Source organism: Geotrypetes seraphini, chromosome 8 (assembly GCF_902459505.1).
Source record: "Geotrypetes seraphini chromosome 8, aGeoSer1.1, whole genome shotgun sequence".
Taxonomy (NCBI): Eukaryota; Metazoa; Chordata; class Amphibia; order Gymnophiona; family Dermophiidae; genus Geotrypetes; species Geotrypetes seraphini.
Window position 1 is genome coordinate 29,554,963 of NC_047091.1, and position 16,866 is coordinate 29,571,828.

At 43.8% G+C, this 16,866-nt stretch overlaps 1 protein-coding gene across 1 annotated transcript in view; it reads right to left on the minus strand.

Moving 5' to 3' along the window:
- GRIK3 (glutamate ionotropic receptor kainate type subunit 3) overlaps nucleotides 1-16,866 on the minus strand; it is a 320,591-nt gene that overhangs the window by 62,587 nt on the left and 241,138 nt on the right. The window lies entirely within an intron of this gene.

The window sequence follows — 16,866 nt, forward strand, 5'->3', positions numbered from 1 at the left end:
TGCGCACGAAGGAGCGCACCAAGGAGCAGGATCTGCTCGTTTTACTCTTATGGTGAATTCCCCCCAAGTCCAGTGATAAAGGACCCTAATTCCTATTAGTCCAGGGAATCTATCCCCCCTTCAGACCAAGAACTCCCTTGCTTTTCCCAACCTCCCAATGCAAGGTCCTTTTCCCTCCAGTCAGTTTTCTGTCCATGCACATTAATATGCAAATTAGTTTAGCAAGCTCAATAGAAGAGCCCACAAGGCCTTCTTAGACCCAGATAATCTTTTGGTATTTTCCCCCCTTGTGGACGTTGATAGGATGTATAACCCATCATATTCATTCAACTAATCTAGTTAGTGAACCATTAACACTCAATAGTTGTCTGCTAACAATTGGTTATTGGCATTAATTAGGGCTAATTTGGAGTTGTACATGCAACTGCCTAAGGGTGGTCCAACAGTAGGGCTAAAGGTATCCCGAATAACATTCATGTGAAGTTTTGGTATCGGTTACATCATTTTGCTTTTACTTGAATATCGTTCAATACCTGCACAATAAAAAGAAATAATGAATAAGCGGAGGGGCATAATACCAAAATACATGGTTGTGTTTACATCAATTCTTTAACACAATCACATTTTGGGAGTTAATACGTGTCCGTTTGCAAATTTTCAGAATTAGTTGTGCAAATCCAAACCTCTCCCCCAGTTTCCTAAAAAGTTGGCTTTTTAAAGACGCTTTTAACTGATTCATTTAAATTTTAATATTTTACAGTGGACTAGGAACACTGCCAAGTGAAAATTAAGTGGGTTAACGTTCCCCAACCTCTTGTTTCATTACCTATCCCTTTTTATTTGTTTTTGAATTGTATTTAAGTCACTTTTTTTTACCTCCCTTTCTCAAACGTATTATTTTATTATAATTAGTACTAATTGTCCTGTTTTTTTATTTTTATTTTAACCTAATTTTTAGCTAAATGTAAATCGCATTGGATTTGGATTTTGCTATTAAATCAAATATTTTAAATAAACTTGAAACATGAAATAATAAACTTGAAACTTGAACGTCTTTTGCATATGCACGGCATACACATGAACCCAGTGGCATAGCAAGGGCAAGTGGCGCCCCTCCCCCAACCTTTTCTCCATCCCCCCGCCCCTTCCCCCGTACTTTTTAAATTTTCCAGGTGCTAGCAACATCACGAACTTGCCCGTGTCAAGTTTCAAGTTTATTAGGATTTTATATACCGCCTATCAAGGTTATCTAAGCGGTTTTTACAATCAGGTCTCAAGCATTTTCCCTATCTGTCCCGGTGGGCTTACAATCTATCTAACGTACCTGGGGCTATGGAGGACTGAGTGACTTGCCCAGGGTCACAAGGAGCAGCGCGTGGTTTGAACCCACAACCCCAGGGTGCTGAGGCTGTAGATCCAACCACTGCGCCACACACTCCTCCATCGTGGTGGCTATCCCTCTGATGTCACTTCCTAGACGCCCGGAAGTGATGTCAGAGAGGTGGCACCGACGTGGGCAGCAAGTTCGTAATGCTGCTCGCGCAGGAAAAATTAAAGAGGTGCGAGGAAAGGAGTGCACGTGCTTGGCGGGGAGTTGAGGTGAGAAGGAGGGGGGCGGTGCCCTATACATAGACCGTGCTCATGGCGGATTGCCCCCCCCACCCCCCCACTACCACACACTTTCTCAGTTCTTATCCATCTTAGGATGAATCCCTCCACTCCTTCCAGGACATAATTTATGTGATATTGACTATTTTATTTATTTAAAAATTTATATACCATTTACAAAATTACAGTCATACATATTTAAGAAATGCTAAACATGTTTCAACAAGAGAAACACAAGAAGACATTAACTAAGGTATCACTATTAAAATCTTTTTTAAATTCATCCTATCAGATGAATCATTTACAGGACAGGAAAGCATTAACAGAGAATAGCGTTAGCAGAGGAAGGCATTGACAAATAAGCTACAGATCAACATTATTAGGTTAGCGCTCTACCATTTCTGAGATGAATATTCTGAGTCGTTCTGTGAGCTTGGGAAACCAAAGACTGTTTTCCATGTGTTAGACATACACCATGCTGTGGTAGCGTTTTTAGCGAGCGCTAACCCCCGCGCTACGTGGACAAACTAACGCCATCTCAACAGAGGTGTTGGCGTCTAGCGCGCGGGGCGTTATAGCGCGCTGAAACCGCTAGCGAAGCTTAGTAAAAGGAGCCCACAATATCTGAAACCATTTGATGCCTCTAACACAAGGGCTCCTGTCTTAGAGTCTGGTTGGCTGTTTGCAGTGAATCTTTACAAGGAAAACTTATACATACAGCTATTATGCACTCGTGTATGACTAACGTCATTTTCCTTATTTGGCAGGCTGAGTCCACGAAGAGCGTCCCAGGACTCCCCCATGCTGAATCGGGTTCTGCCATTTTCCAAGATTGCAGTGCAAACACAGGGGTGAGTGAGCATCACTTCCGCCTCTTCATGAAGGTGTGCTGAGGGGGAGAGATCTGGGGAGCTCAGGAGGTGGGGGCCGCCACTAGACACTAGGGATATACCCTATGATTTGGGGATGGGCCGGATCGGGGAGTTGGAGGATCAGGAGACATTCAGAGAAGTTGGAGGATTGGTGACTGGCACATTTAACTTGGGGGGTGGGAAAGGTATTGTGAATTTTTGTGGGGGGGGGGAGGTAGTGGTGACCACTCACTTGACAGCAGATTTTGTTTAAATGCCTCTCTTCCTCTCATTTCATGAGCTGATCACTGCTCACTCCCTTGACAGGAAGGGGGGGGGGTACTTTGCAGTGAGCTCCAGATTGCTGCCACACATTTGCCTTTTTTTAGATTAAATTAACATACCCCCTCTTTTACTAACGCGTAGCATGGGTTTTAGCGCCAGCAGCGGCGGTAACTGGCACTAAAATCCATGCTATGCATTGGTAAAAGAGGGTTTTTAAAAAAAAAAAATTCATTTTTGTGCTTCTTTTAATTGTCTTTTTTCTTTTGCTTTCCTATTTTATTTATTTACTTAAAATTATTTATAACCCGCCTATCCACAAATCTAAGCGGGGAACAGTAAACACATACAAAATCATAATAAAAGGTACAGACAAATACATCACAGCAGAAGGCATGGTGGTGAAAGGTCAAAGAGACAATTTTGAGTTGAAAAATGTGGCTGTTATGGGGGAAAAAAATGCGGTATAAAAGGAGATGACTGACCTGGGAGTGTGCTTAGAGAGCTGTTTGACAATGGAAAACCAAATATTTAAAATAATCAAGGTGGGATACATGCAAATTCGAATGCTTTATAGATGGAAGCCAATATTTCCAGCACATGATCTCTCTACTGTGGTTCAGACGTTGATCCTGACTAGGATGGATTATTGTAATTCCCTGTACTTAGGAGTTGTGAAAGGGAAGTTGAGGGCTTTGCAAATACTTATCAACTCCGCTGCAAGATTGATCACAGGGGTTCCTAGGAGTACCCATATAACGCCTGTGTTGAAGAAACTACACTGGTTACCTATGCAAAAAAGAGCGCAGTTTAAGATTGTTGCGATTATACATCAGACATTGTATCATTCTTCCTCAAAGATCTTACAAGAATTCTTTGAGATCTATAAACCGAGAAGAGAGCTTAGAGACATAAATGGGATGAAATTAAGTTTTGAGGGTAGAATGTCGACTATGCATGCTAGGATCGGAGCGTCAGTGATACCTGTAGCTGGCGTAGACCTATGGAATGCCTTGCCTAGTATCCTGTGGTTTTGTATGGGGAGGATGAATTTTAAGAAAGTGCTGAAAACTCAATTATTTGCCAATGCCTTCTTATGCTAAGGGGTATTTCAGATGATAATCACCTTTTAGAACTTTTCTGACATCAATGCATGATTTAAAGCTTGTTTGTACTTCTGAATTGATTGAATTTGTGCTGTATCCCTTTTATATCAGGGATGATTAATTATGTTGTCTTGACATATAACATATGTCTATGTTATATGTTATAATCGGAGGGAAACAAGATTTTATGTACGTGATACGGAAATTGCATAGTTGTATGCGGTATATAAATTTTTAAATAAATAATATATTTTGTACACCATGCTGTTGATATACCGTAGTGCATTTAAAACTCTTAATAAACATAAACATTGGGGGGTTTTTCTGACAGTGCACAGTTTGTGGTCATTTACACGCTCATTGCTGGCAAATGTTTGCAAAAACCTCCAGTTAGAAGTCATGCAATCAGCGGCTCTAATGCATGTTTTTCCCCATCACATTACAGGGTACAGATAGAGTTACCTTACAGGACATTGAGCGAATGGGGTATGGATATTTTAGGTTAGGTAGGGAACACTTCCAGGTCATGGACCTGGGGGGCCGCCGCGGGAGCGGACTGCCGGGCACGATGGACCCCTGGTCTGACCCAGCAGAGGCAATGCTTATGTTCTTATGTTCTTAACCCCTAACAAACAAAAGAGAAAGAAAAATTCTTTCAACTATACATCAGACTTCGCGTCTTGTTTTGCATGTTTCTCGAGTTGTTTTGCAAGGATTATTTGAAATTGCTCAGCCTAGAAGGTGTCTGAGATCGAAAAATAGCATAAAACTGAGCTTAGAGGGTAAGATGTCGAGCTCTCACATTAGGATTGGTGCAGCGATGCCACCTGTGGCAGGTGCTAAGCTTTGGAATACGTTGCCTGGAATTTTGAGATACTGTGCTGGGAGGATGAATTTAAAAAAATTGTTGCACTCATATTTCTAAGGTACATCACACATCTGCTAGGATTGACTATACTCTCCTTTCCCGTTCTTCTTTTCACTGTGTCTCTGGGGCGTCTATTGGGGCCTTGGCTATTTCGGACCATGCTCCGATATGGCTTGACCTGCTGCTGGGGGGGGGGGTGGAATCGGGGTGGTGGATATAGATGGAGATTTCCTACAGCTCTTTATCATGACCTCGATTTTTCCTCCTTTCTGATCAAGTCCTGGAGAGATTTTGTTTCATTCAATGGGGAGCATGTGGAGGATGGGGACCTTTTTTAGAGTACAGCTAAGGCGGTGTTGCGGGGAGCCATTATAGAATATAGCTCCTGTAAGTGAAAGATTATAGCTTCTAAGATTTTGGATTTGGAAAAGAGGGTTAAACTCAGCCATCAGTTGTTTATTCGTTCTCCCACCACACAACATCGGCATGACTTCTATACTGCCCAGACGGCTTTCAATACCTTATTGCATAAGCGGGCGCGTAATTCTTTATTTTATTCCAAATATAAATTTCATAGGTTTGGTAATAGGCCTGGTCGAATGCTTGCCAATTTGACTAAGGGGTGGAAAGGTCCTACTTTGATCTCTTCACTGTGCTCTGCTCCGGGACAGCTTGTGACTCAGCAATCGCAGCTGGAGGCCCTTTTTGTTCAATATTATCAAACACTTTACACAGCAGAGGTCCGTGGATAAGGCCCAGTTGATTGAGGACTTCCTTGACTCTCTGGCATTACCCATCTTGCCGGATGCCGCTAGTGAGGTTTTCAACCTCCCTATTTCTCGGGAAGAGGTTCTAGGTGTGAAGAGGCTTCCCCTGGTTAAATCTCCGGGACCTGATGGGTTCAGTGGTGAATTTTTCAGGCTTCTTAGTGGCTACATTGTGGACCCGCTTTGTCGCTATTTTAATCAGGCCATTGAACATGGCTCCTTTCCCGAGCTGGCAAATCAGGCTCTTATTACAGTTCTGCCTAAGCCAGGAAAGGACCATAGCCTGGTCGAATCCTACTGCCCTATTTCCCTTATTAATGTGGACTTAAAAATATTGGCCAAATTGTTAGCGGTCCGCCTGGCTCCTTATTTGCCCATCTTGATACAGGAGGATCAGGTCGGTTTTGTGCCGGGCAGGCAGGCGAGTCATAATGTACGCAAACTTTTGTTGGCTATGGCACATTGTGACTACCGTCAAATTCCTTCTCTGGTCATTAGTTTTGACTCGGAGAAGGCATTTGATCGGGTCGAATGGGCCTTTCTTTTTCCGTTATTGGCTAGATATGGGATCTCGGGGTTCTTCCTGCAGGCCTTATGAACCTTGTATTCCAACCCGGCAGCAGCTGTGCTAGTTAATGGCTGTCCCTCCTCAGTATTTCGACTGGAGAGGGGGACTAGGCAGGGTTGCCCGTTGTCCCCACTTTTATACATCTTGTTTTTGGAGCCTTTATTGATTCGGCTTCGGCATCATCCGGATCTCTCAGGGGTGGAGGTGGGCGGCTCGTCGATCCGCTGCATGACTTTTGCTGACAACATTATGGTTATTCTTACGGACCCGAAGAAGGCTCTAGGTCCTTTATTGGATCTCTTTCATAGTTTTGGGGAGCTCTCTGGATTGAAGCTTAATGTCTCTAAATCGGAGGCTATGGCTTTACATCTTGATATTGATATGGTGTGGCCTCTTTTCCCACTGAGAGCGACACCTCTCCAGGTTAAATATTTAGGGGTCTATGTACCTTCCGCTCTGAATCAGTTGTATGAGGCTAATGTGGGGCCCTTAATTAAAAAAACGGTTGAGCTCCTATGTCTCTGGGGTGCACTCCCTCTCTCTTTGTCCGGGCGTATCTATTTGTATAATATGATGCTGGTGCCTCGATGGTTGTATCTTCTACAGACCTTACCCTTAAGGCTGAAACGTAGGGATTTGGATGTTTTATATAAAGCGTTGCGGACCTTTCTGTGGGGTGGCAGAAGGCCTCGCCTACCACTTCATGTGTTAATGTTACCTCTCTCTATGGGTGGATTTGGTCTGCTTGACCTTCAGCTCTAATTTGGCCTGTGGGCTGAGGGTTCTCCATGATTGGTGTCTTGAAAGTTCGGTTGCCCTAAATTATCCACTAGAAAAGGATTTGTTGGGACCGGTGGCGGGGTTGTATGTTCTTCATGCTCCTTCTATCCGCTTGCCCCTGCCTATACGGACTCATGTTGTCTGGGCCTATATGCGCTGGGGCTGGAAACTCTTGTGTAGAAAGTTTTCTTTGAACTTTAGTGAGACACCGTTTCTTCCCTTAGTAGGAAATCTGGACTTTACTCCGGGTTCGGAGACTCGTACTTTTAGTATTTGGCATTCCCGGGGCATTAAAAGAGTGGGGGGCCTTCTACATGAGCGGGGGCGCCTGCTTACCCCCTCGGAACTTCAGTCCTTATACGACCTCGTTGATATGTTCGGGTACTTTCAGGTGCGTAATTATATCTCTGGCCTAGACGCATTGGGGGTGTCAGCTCACAGTGCTGATCGCTTGGGTAGGTGTCTGGCTTTATGGGAACCGGTAGCCCCTAAGCTGAGCTATTATATCTCGACCTTACTGACCTTGTGTCCTGATACTCAGACTGGTCACTTGGCACGCGCCTGGAGCCAGGACTTGCAGAGTGACATCTCGCCGGATGTGCTTTCCCATGATTTTGGCAGCATTACGGCTGTTTCTTGGAGTATGATTCATCGGGAACAGGAATATAAGTTCTTGCATAGAGCTTTCATTTCACTAGTCCGGGCCTTTCGAGCGGGTTTTGCTGATAGGGATACTTGCCCTAAATGTGCCTCTCCTGGAGCCACGTTGGGGCAAATGCTTTGGACCTGCTCCTGTATATAGCGGTTCTGGTCTTGGGTTTGGTCTTATCTTCGCTCTTTCGTGCCGAATTTGCCAGCTTGTTCTCCTTTGATTGTTCTTTTTTATGTTCTGGATGGGATGGGATCTATGTCCGGAGGGCACCGTATGTTTGTGCAGAAAGCCTTCTTACTGGCCAAACGGGCGATTTTGGTGTGCTGGCGGGAGCAGGCTATCCCAACGGCGGTACAATGGCAACGTTCACTCTTTGAATTGGCCTTGCTGGAGCGCCGGGCTGTGTCCGGTAGGGTTCCCCGTAGTTGGGATCGTTTTCAGGAGATTTGGGAGGCTTATTGGACGGCTTTACCGCATCGTTCTAGGAGTTTACTGCTTAACTCATAGGATATGGGGAACTGCACCTCTTTCTTTTCTGCTCTCTGGCGCTTGTTGCTTGTTTCCTCCCTCACTCATACATATACATACCTGTGTTTTCCATACCTGTGTTTCTCTGACATCTTTCTTCTTGTTGTGCCATCCATGAGGGAGGGGGGGCTGGGTGGGGAGGTTGGGTATCTTTGGGGTGATATTTGTAAAATCATTTCTGAGCACTTGATTCTTTATGGCACTGTGTGACTGTTGTATTCTTTGTTGATGCCTTGTACTTAGGGTTTGCCGTGGTGTATTATTGCTCTTTTGGCACGGCTGCCTTTTGTTGTGTTCTGTGTTTTTTCTTGATTTGCTCAATAAAATATATTAAAAAAAAAAAAAAAAATTGTTGAAAACTCAATTGATTGTTAGTGCTTTCCTTGCTTTCCTGTGTTAGGTTTTTATTATTATTATTATTTTGTGAGAACTGTGCTGCAATTGTGTCTGTATGTAGTGTTCAACTTGTTATGAGCGTAATTTTTGTAAACCGTATAGTTAATATACGGTATATAATTTTTTAAATAAATAAAAAATGCGCAAAAAAAAGGCAAAACTGAACCTTTTCCATGCCTGTTCTTATTCCAGATTTTGGGTATCTCATATTGCAGTATGATGGGAATAACCTATCAACTTTATTCAAATTTTCTTTTCTTAAAATGAGTCTTAAAAAAAAAAAAATCCTTCAGTCGGAAACATGAAGCCCAAATGGGCTCAGCTTGCCCAGCAGCACAGATAGTCATAATTGATACCCATTCCCCTCCAGCAACTTGTTTTACACCTAGGGTTCCTTTTACAAAGGCGTGTTAGGGCCTTAACGCAAGGAATAGCGCGCGCTAAATTGCCACGCACGCTAGCCACTACCGTCCCCTTTTCAGCCCATAATGTAAGCTTTGGAGGTCTGACAAGCACAAAGCAAAATATACACTTTTAATCTCTATAAGCCACACAGATCAGCCATGGCACAACTATTTTCTGCAGAAGGGAAGCAGATACTTTACCTATTATGGGCTAACTGAGACGGAAAAAGATTGAGCTGGGCTTGGCTTAGTCTAATGTACCTACTGTAGCAAATGGCATTTTGGTTTGATTTTATCTGTACCTCTGGTGGCAAAGAAAGCATGCATTCTACGGCGTTATGAATAGATAAGGTTATTTCTCGTAATGATCAGCAGTAAATCACAGGATAAAATTTCGGTTATTTGCCATATGGAAACGGCCATTTGAAGCTCCCCAGGGACGGATTCATGCCTCTGAATTTCTAAGCCAACTGCACAGCAGTTCTGAGTAGTTGATCTGAAGTCAGCTGTAAAAGTCACTTTATTGTGAAGATGTTGTCACTGCAAATATTTTTATGTGCATTTATCTGGAAAAAAAAAGAAAATGCCTATGGCAAGCTTTTAGCAAACTTGACAGCTTTTTGGTGAGATCATTTAAAACCTTTCCTTCATATAGCTGGGGGGTTGAAATATAGCCCATAGTCTGTTATGGAGAAAGACATGGGGGAAGCCACTGCTTGCCCTGGATCAGTAGCCACTCTTTGGGATTCTAGAATCTTGGTACTCTCTGGGATTCTGGAATCTTGCTATTCGTTGAGATTCTGTATGGAATGTTGCTACTCCCTGGATTTTGGCCAGGTACTAGTGACCTGGATTGGCCACTGTGAGAATGGGCTACTGGGCTTGATGGATCATGGGTCTGACCCAGTAAGGCTATTCTTATGTTCTTACCTCTTTAAAAAGGGGATGTGCTTAAATGAACAGGAGACTCACAAGGACATTTGGGGTCTAATTCTAAAAATTGTGCCATGAGTTAAAGGTAGTAGATGCCCTCCTGCTACTTAACTCAGTTGCTTTAATTAGTTTTATTTGGCATGGTGATTGACCATACCGTTAAAAACCTACTGGTTTTAAAAGCATTACCGTATTTTCACGCATATAACATGCGCGTTATACACGATTTTACAAACCGTGCATAACCTTGCGCGTTATATAAATTTTTTTTACATAGTTCCCCCCCTGACGTCCGATTCACCCCCCCCGCAGGACCGCTCGCACCCCCACCCCGAAGGACCGCTCGCACGCATCCACACCCCCACCCCGAAGGACCGCTCGCACGCACTCCCACCTGCACCCACACCCCCACCCTGAAGGACCGCTCACACCCCCACAGCCTCCCGACCCCCACCCCATCATGTAGAAGCTCCTACCGGTGTCCTGCTGCTTCCTCTTGGCGGTCCCGGCCTACGCCTGCGTTGCTTCCTCTTCCGGCGGTCCCGCCCTTACTCTGATGTCAGAGAAAGGGCGGGACCACCGGAAGAGGAAGCAGCGCAGGCGCAGGGCTCACAGAAGGGCCGGGACCGCCAAGAAGAAGCAGCAGGACACCGGTAGGAGCTTCTACATGAGGGTCGGGAGGCTGTGGGGATGCGAGCGGTCCTTCAGGGTGTGGGTGCGGGTGCGGGTGGGAGTGCATGCGAGCGGTCCTTCGGGGTGGGGGTGCGGGTGCGTGCGAGCGGTCCTTCGGGGTGGGGGTGCGAGCGGTCCTGCGGGGAGGGTGAATCGGACATCGGGGGGGGCATCAGGCTTTCAGGGTGGGGACAGGACTTCAAGGGGGAGAGGAGAGTCGGGGTGGGCGAAAGGAGAGTCGGGGTGGCCAGAGGAGAGTCGGGGCGGGCGAAAGAAGAGTTGGGCGGCGACGGGAGAGTCGGGGCAGCATGCGCGGTATACGGGTGTGCGCGGTATACAAAATTTTTTTAACATATATTTCAGTTTCCCGCGCGCTATACCCGTGTGCGCGTTTTACTCGAGTGCGCGTTATCTACGTGAAAATACGGTACTCTGTAACTTCATTGAGTGTTCCCCAGACTTTGTAATTTTTGATAGATTAAAACATCGATCTACTTATACCCATCCTACACCATTCAGGATTTTGTAGACTTCTATCATATCTCCCCTCAGCCGTCTCTTTTCCAAGCTGAGGAGCCCTAACCTCTTTGGTCTTTCCAAAGAAGAGCGATCAAGATGATAAAGGGGATGGAACTCCTAATCCCACTATATCATTTTTCAGATATGGTGCCCAGAATTGCAGGAGCCCTTCCCACCTGCAAAGTAATTTAAACAAAATGACCGTGTGCTAAATGGCAACATATTAGCACAAGGCCATTAAACATCAGCTGCAAAAAGTCTGTCAGAGTTGTTACAGTACATTGATTGCTTACAGAGTAAGACCGGACCCTTCAGAGCTTGTCTTTCCTTACTAATTGAAAACACAATATTGAGGCACTGCCTCCTACTGGCAGCAATGGAGTTGGAGGACTCCAACTCAGCTTAGAAGGAGCAGTGGATGACGTATCATGGGCATATCACCAAGAGATGCACACAATTTATGGAATACTGCTGGGTGTGCTTAGTTATTGACTTGACATACGTAGGTGTATGTAACTTTTGCCAAGGAAATGCAGCTTTGTGCTAATATTTTCTAATGACTTAGACATGCCCTTAAGACTTAGACATGCCCTTAAGACAGCTATCTGAAGGAGCTTTTGTTAAACAGGCTAATTTCTGGCACCTATATTGAAGATCTAATGTATAGAATTGCTGCAAGGAGGTTAAGGCCAGGACCCCCAGTGTGATTGGGGATACTGGTAAGAAGGAGAAGAGGCAGTGAAGAGCGAGGGGTGAAAAATCAGATAGGTAGATGACTTAGCAGACACCATTCATTGGCTAGGCTCGTGTTTTAGCACTAGGTTCCCACGTTGGCTTGGTACTGCTTCACTATTGTTCCGTGAGCAATTCACAAGACAAAGCTCCTCTGGGCAGAAAGAAACTGAACATGAGTGTTTTCAAGGTTCTCAAGAGGACGTGGCTCCAAAATGTTCATGGTCAGAGCTGGCACTGTGTATTTCTTGGAATTTTTTCTTAGCCTGTGGGATAATGTCAGTAACCAAGTGCTGCCCTGCATGGGAAAGTTGGAAGAGCTACCGGTACTTGTTCTTCTGAAAAACAATACAACCCCCATGTCCTAGTTGGACAAACCGTCTCTAGTACTTCATTACCTTCGAATGTTTTGATCTCACAGTAATTCTATGGAATGAAGGAAGCTGGGGGTTTTTCTTCTTTTTTTAGCATGTGAGCTAAGAGCTTTCCATAATACAAGGGGGTGCTAAAAAGTTCTCAGCCCAACCAACCAACTTCCTAAATTCAGAGTGTTATTTTGCCACTGTAGCTAAAAAGAGTGTTATCCTATTTCATTAAGTGCCTTTTGCAGAAACAAAATTCTCCATTTTGACATTGTTTCAGTTCATTGATTAAACCATATCCATGTCATTCTCTTCTTGGTTGGGATGAGAACTTTTCAGCACCCCCTCATAACGTGGGACATTTTATATTCATCCCCCAATAACAAGAAGCGTTATTTCTTGACATAGCTTCAACAGTTATGGTGCTTAAGGAAAGATAGTCAAGAATACCTATAGAACATGACAACCAGATGTTACAGAGGTGATTACCCCCTTCATTTTAATGGTGTCAAAGAACATCTAGTTATGGAGAAATGATCACCGGACCATAACATCATCATGACAAGTTTTGATGCCCTTAATTCCAATAGTATACTACAACGATTGGCATGAAAAATGATGCGATTCGGAAGGAATTTTGTCATCATCAAACTGCATATCATGTCTCCAAAATACACTATTTGCATTCCCCATTGATATCAATCGAAGAGACAGAAAAGCCATTTCCCCTAAACTAGTTTAGAATCTGGCAATGAGGTTCATAACATTGGCCAGCTGAGGATGGAAAATACACAGAGAAGCCTATGCACTGTGCCAGTATTAATTTCACCTCTGAATTAAGATTACAGAACTCAGCTTGTGATACCTATTTCTCAAGTTAAAATGATGCATGGCGCTGACTCAACTATTCAAGTCTTCCAAATTTAATTCGTCTATTTTTTGTCCTTGCCTTATAGCTTGCTTTTTTTTTAACCACATACCACTTCCTTTTCACACGTCATCAATTGAGAAAAGCTTTTATTTTTTCCATTATATCTAAAATTTAAAACATTAATATAATGCTGAGTAACAAAATAAGAACAAACATATACAATATAACAAATAAACAAACACCATAACACATAAAATCAAATACAAACATCATAACAGAACAATTTGAAGGCGTGGCAAAGAAGACTTTACACATAACAAATAAGCTTTCGGCTGCCATCGGAACACCAGATCCTTAATCATTTGCATCTCATTTGGGCAGTGAATTCCACAATGCAGAAAGACTTAAAAGGAAAAGCCTAGAACCGCACTGTCCATCTCATTCCCCTCCCCTCACAAAATGATGTCAATACTGATGTATGCTGTGAACATTGGTAGACTGGCTGAGAAGACCATTATACTAGGACTAGAGGCAAAAGACAATTCCTATAGAATTAAAAAAACAGCAACAATAACTTAAAATGAATCAAAAACTCAACGGAGCTCTTCCAAACAGCAGACCTGGGCAGATTTCCATAAATTATACTGCAATAATCATAGCAAAAAAAAAAAAAAATCAGGTTCTGAACTATCATTCTAAAATCACCCAGTTCCAAAAACAGACACAACAGACGTAAAAATTAGTAACACAGTAAATGAAATGACCGCAGATAAAGACCTGAATGGTCCATCCAGTCCGCCCTGTGATCACACATATTACAATTCCATGATTAAATTAAAATGTCTTTTTTCTTTTTTATTTCTGGGCTATAGGCCCTTAGAAGTCTACCCAGTACTGTTCTTAGGTTCCAACTACTGGAGTTGCCACCGAAGCCCATTGGGTAGGTAGCATTATAAAATGCAACCCACCCAATCTTACTAAAGTGGAGACACTTATTCAAACTTCAATCCAACTTTATCCCTAGGAAGTTCATTTCAGTACTCACAGGCACATCACTGCCTAATACCGAATGGTAGCAGGGGGGTCTCATAATCCATCCATATCACGATAGATGACTAATGCCATCATCTTCTGTTTATTAGAGAAAAATCAAACCTCAAAATCACTGTACAACTACAAAAAAATAATGATAGAAACTGGAAAACTGCCATGCATCTGAACTCAAGAACGTCTGGGGAAGGCAGATAGGGTCTAAGTAGGGTTACCAGACATCCGGATTTATCTGAACATGTCCTCTTTTTAGAGGACATGTCCGGACGGCTTTTCAAAACCCGGCACTTTTGTGGGGGTTTTGAAAAGTTTCCAGCTCGGGACGGCATCAGGAGGGCATTTGCGCATGCGCAGATGCAATGCGGTGATGTTGCACACATGCGCACATGCGAGTGATATCGCTTCATATCTGCCCATGCGCAGATGCCCTCCCTGATGCGGCTCCGAGCATGAGAAGAGGTTGGGATAGAAGGGGCATGACTTGGGTGGAATAGGGCGGGGCTGGATAGAACTGGGTGGACCTGGGGGTGGGGCCATGGGTCCAGATTTTACGATCAGAAAATCTGGCAACCCTAGTTCTAAAGAGAGGAGGGGTTGGTATATGGTAGGTATGGGCAGATTTCACAGGTCAATTGGGGGTAATTCTCTATAGATCATCTATGGCCATTCTAGAATATTATCGTTAAATTCATATTTACAGTACACACACTTAACTCTAGGTGTGAGCACTTACGCTAGCTCAATGGCTGGTGTGCAAATGTTTATGCCTAACTGTAAATTCTATAACTCGCACGCACTTAACTACTTGACATGCCCCAGACCTGTCCATTCTCTTCCCAAGTCCATACCCTCCTTGAAGTTATGCACTTGGGAATTTGAGTGTGCAATTTATAGCATATTGTCTAAGGGTAGTTATGGGCATAACTCCCAATTAGGGACAATCGCACGCGGACAAATGAGCACAGACAAATGCGCACAGGACGTCAGAGCACCAGATTAAAAGTTAAATATAAAGTACTTCGAGGGGGGTTTTGGGAGTGTTGGCGCTGCCGTTGGAGGGTTCGGGAGGGGGTAACCCCCCCCTCCCATTACAGAGGAAACTTTAATTTTTCCCTGTTAAAGGGAAAAATTACAGTTTCCTCTGTAAGTGTGTGTGTGGGGGTTCCCCCCTAAAGGCAGCACCAACACTTCTAAGTAAACCCTAATCCTAACCCTCACTCCCCTCGGAGCGCTTTAAATTTAACTTTTAATCCGGCGCACTGACGTCCTGCGCGCATTTGTCTGTGTTCATTTGTCTGCGCACGATTGTCTCACGCGCTTTAGTCCCGTCACCACCAATTAATACCAATTTACTTTAATTCTAGCCAATAATTGACCGTTACAGCCAGTTAATAGTCAATTAAGTCATAAGGAGCAAATTCATATTGAGGCGCCAACCACGTTGGTGCGTGCTAATGATCAGTGCACGATAAATTCTAAGATGCCCATTATATTCCTAAGAACGTCTTAGTGTTTAGCGCATACTAATAGCATGAGCTAACACAGTTAGCGTGAGCTAAATCAGAGAGCACCCTCTGATGAAGACTAGATGGGCCATTTGGCCTTTATCTGCCATCATGTTTCTATAACCATAACACATTGCAAGTGTGAAGAGCCTTAGCCAATAGGAAGAGGAGATGCAAATGTTAAGAGCCTTGGCCAATAGGGAGAGGAGGAGATAGTAGATGCTGCGGATGGGCCATTTGGCCTTTATCTGCCATCATGTTTCTATAACCATAAAGCTTTATGACCTCACGATGCAGGTGTAAAGAGCCTTAGCCTATAGGAAGAGGAGATGCAAATGTTAAGAGCCTTAGCCAATAGAAAAAGGACATGAAAATGTTAAGAGCCTTAGCCAATAGGGAGAGGAGGAGATAGTGGATGCTGTGGATGGGCCATTTGGCCTTTATCTGCCATCATGTTTCTATAACCATAAAGCTCTATGACCTCACAATGCAGGTGTAAAGAGCCTTAGCCTATAGGAAGAGGAGATGCAAATGTTAAGAGACTTAGCCAATAGGGAGAGGAGGAGATAGTGGATGCTCTGAATGGGCAATTTGGCCTTTATCTGCCATAATGTTTCTATGTTCCTATAACTATAAAGCTCTATGACCTCACAATGCAGGTGTAAAGAGCCTTAGCCTATAAGAAGAGGAGATGCAAATGTCAAGAGCCTTGGCCAATAGGTAGAGGAGGAGATAGTGGATGCTGCGGATGGGCCATTTGGCCTTTATCTGCCGTCATGTTTCTAGAGTAGGGAGGGGCTCATCTTAATTCTTCCATCCAGGGTCCATTCAGTCCCAGCTAAGTCACTGGCCTTGGCACTATCCAGAAAGCTGATGATAAAGGGGAAAAGGACAAACTTTGCAGCCATTTTACTCCTGAAGTTTATCTCTATTATACACTGATGTTTGTAGATACTGAATTGAGTTCAAGTGTTGAGAGGGACTCAATACTGAGGTCTTGTACTGTGAAACACTCTTTTATAACTGTGTGCAGAGTTTGTTAAACTATTCAAATTCCAGGCATGCATTTTGGCTTCCATCCCACTAATTAGAGAAAGAGAGAGAGAAAGCAAAGAACGGCTGTATTTCATTTTCATCGAATTTCTATAATTCTTTGCCTAAACCCAAGTGTTCCTGTACGATTATTAACTTTTAAAATGTAGTGCTTCTGAATTGCCCTGATTTTACTTGGTTTCTCATATTCTAAGCGTTCTCATGCAGAAACCCCAAAGCTTGGCTTCTGACCCCTGGGATGGCTGGAGCTGAGGATGGTGCAGAAGCAGCCTTCGTGGCCCTGGAGTTGGGGGAGAGGAAAGAAGAGAGAGCCTTGCAGGCATTTTATTCCCTTTTTACCTAACAAATGAATAGGGTGT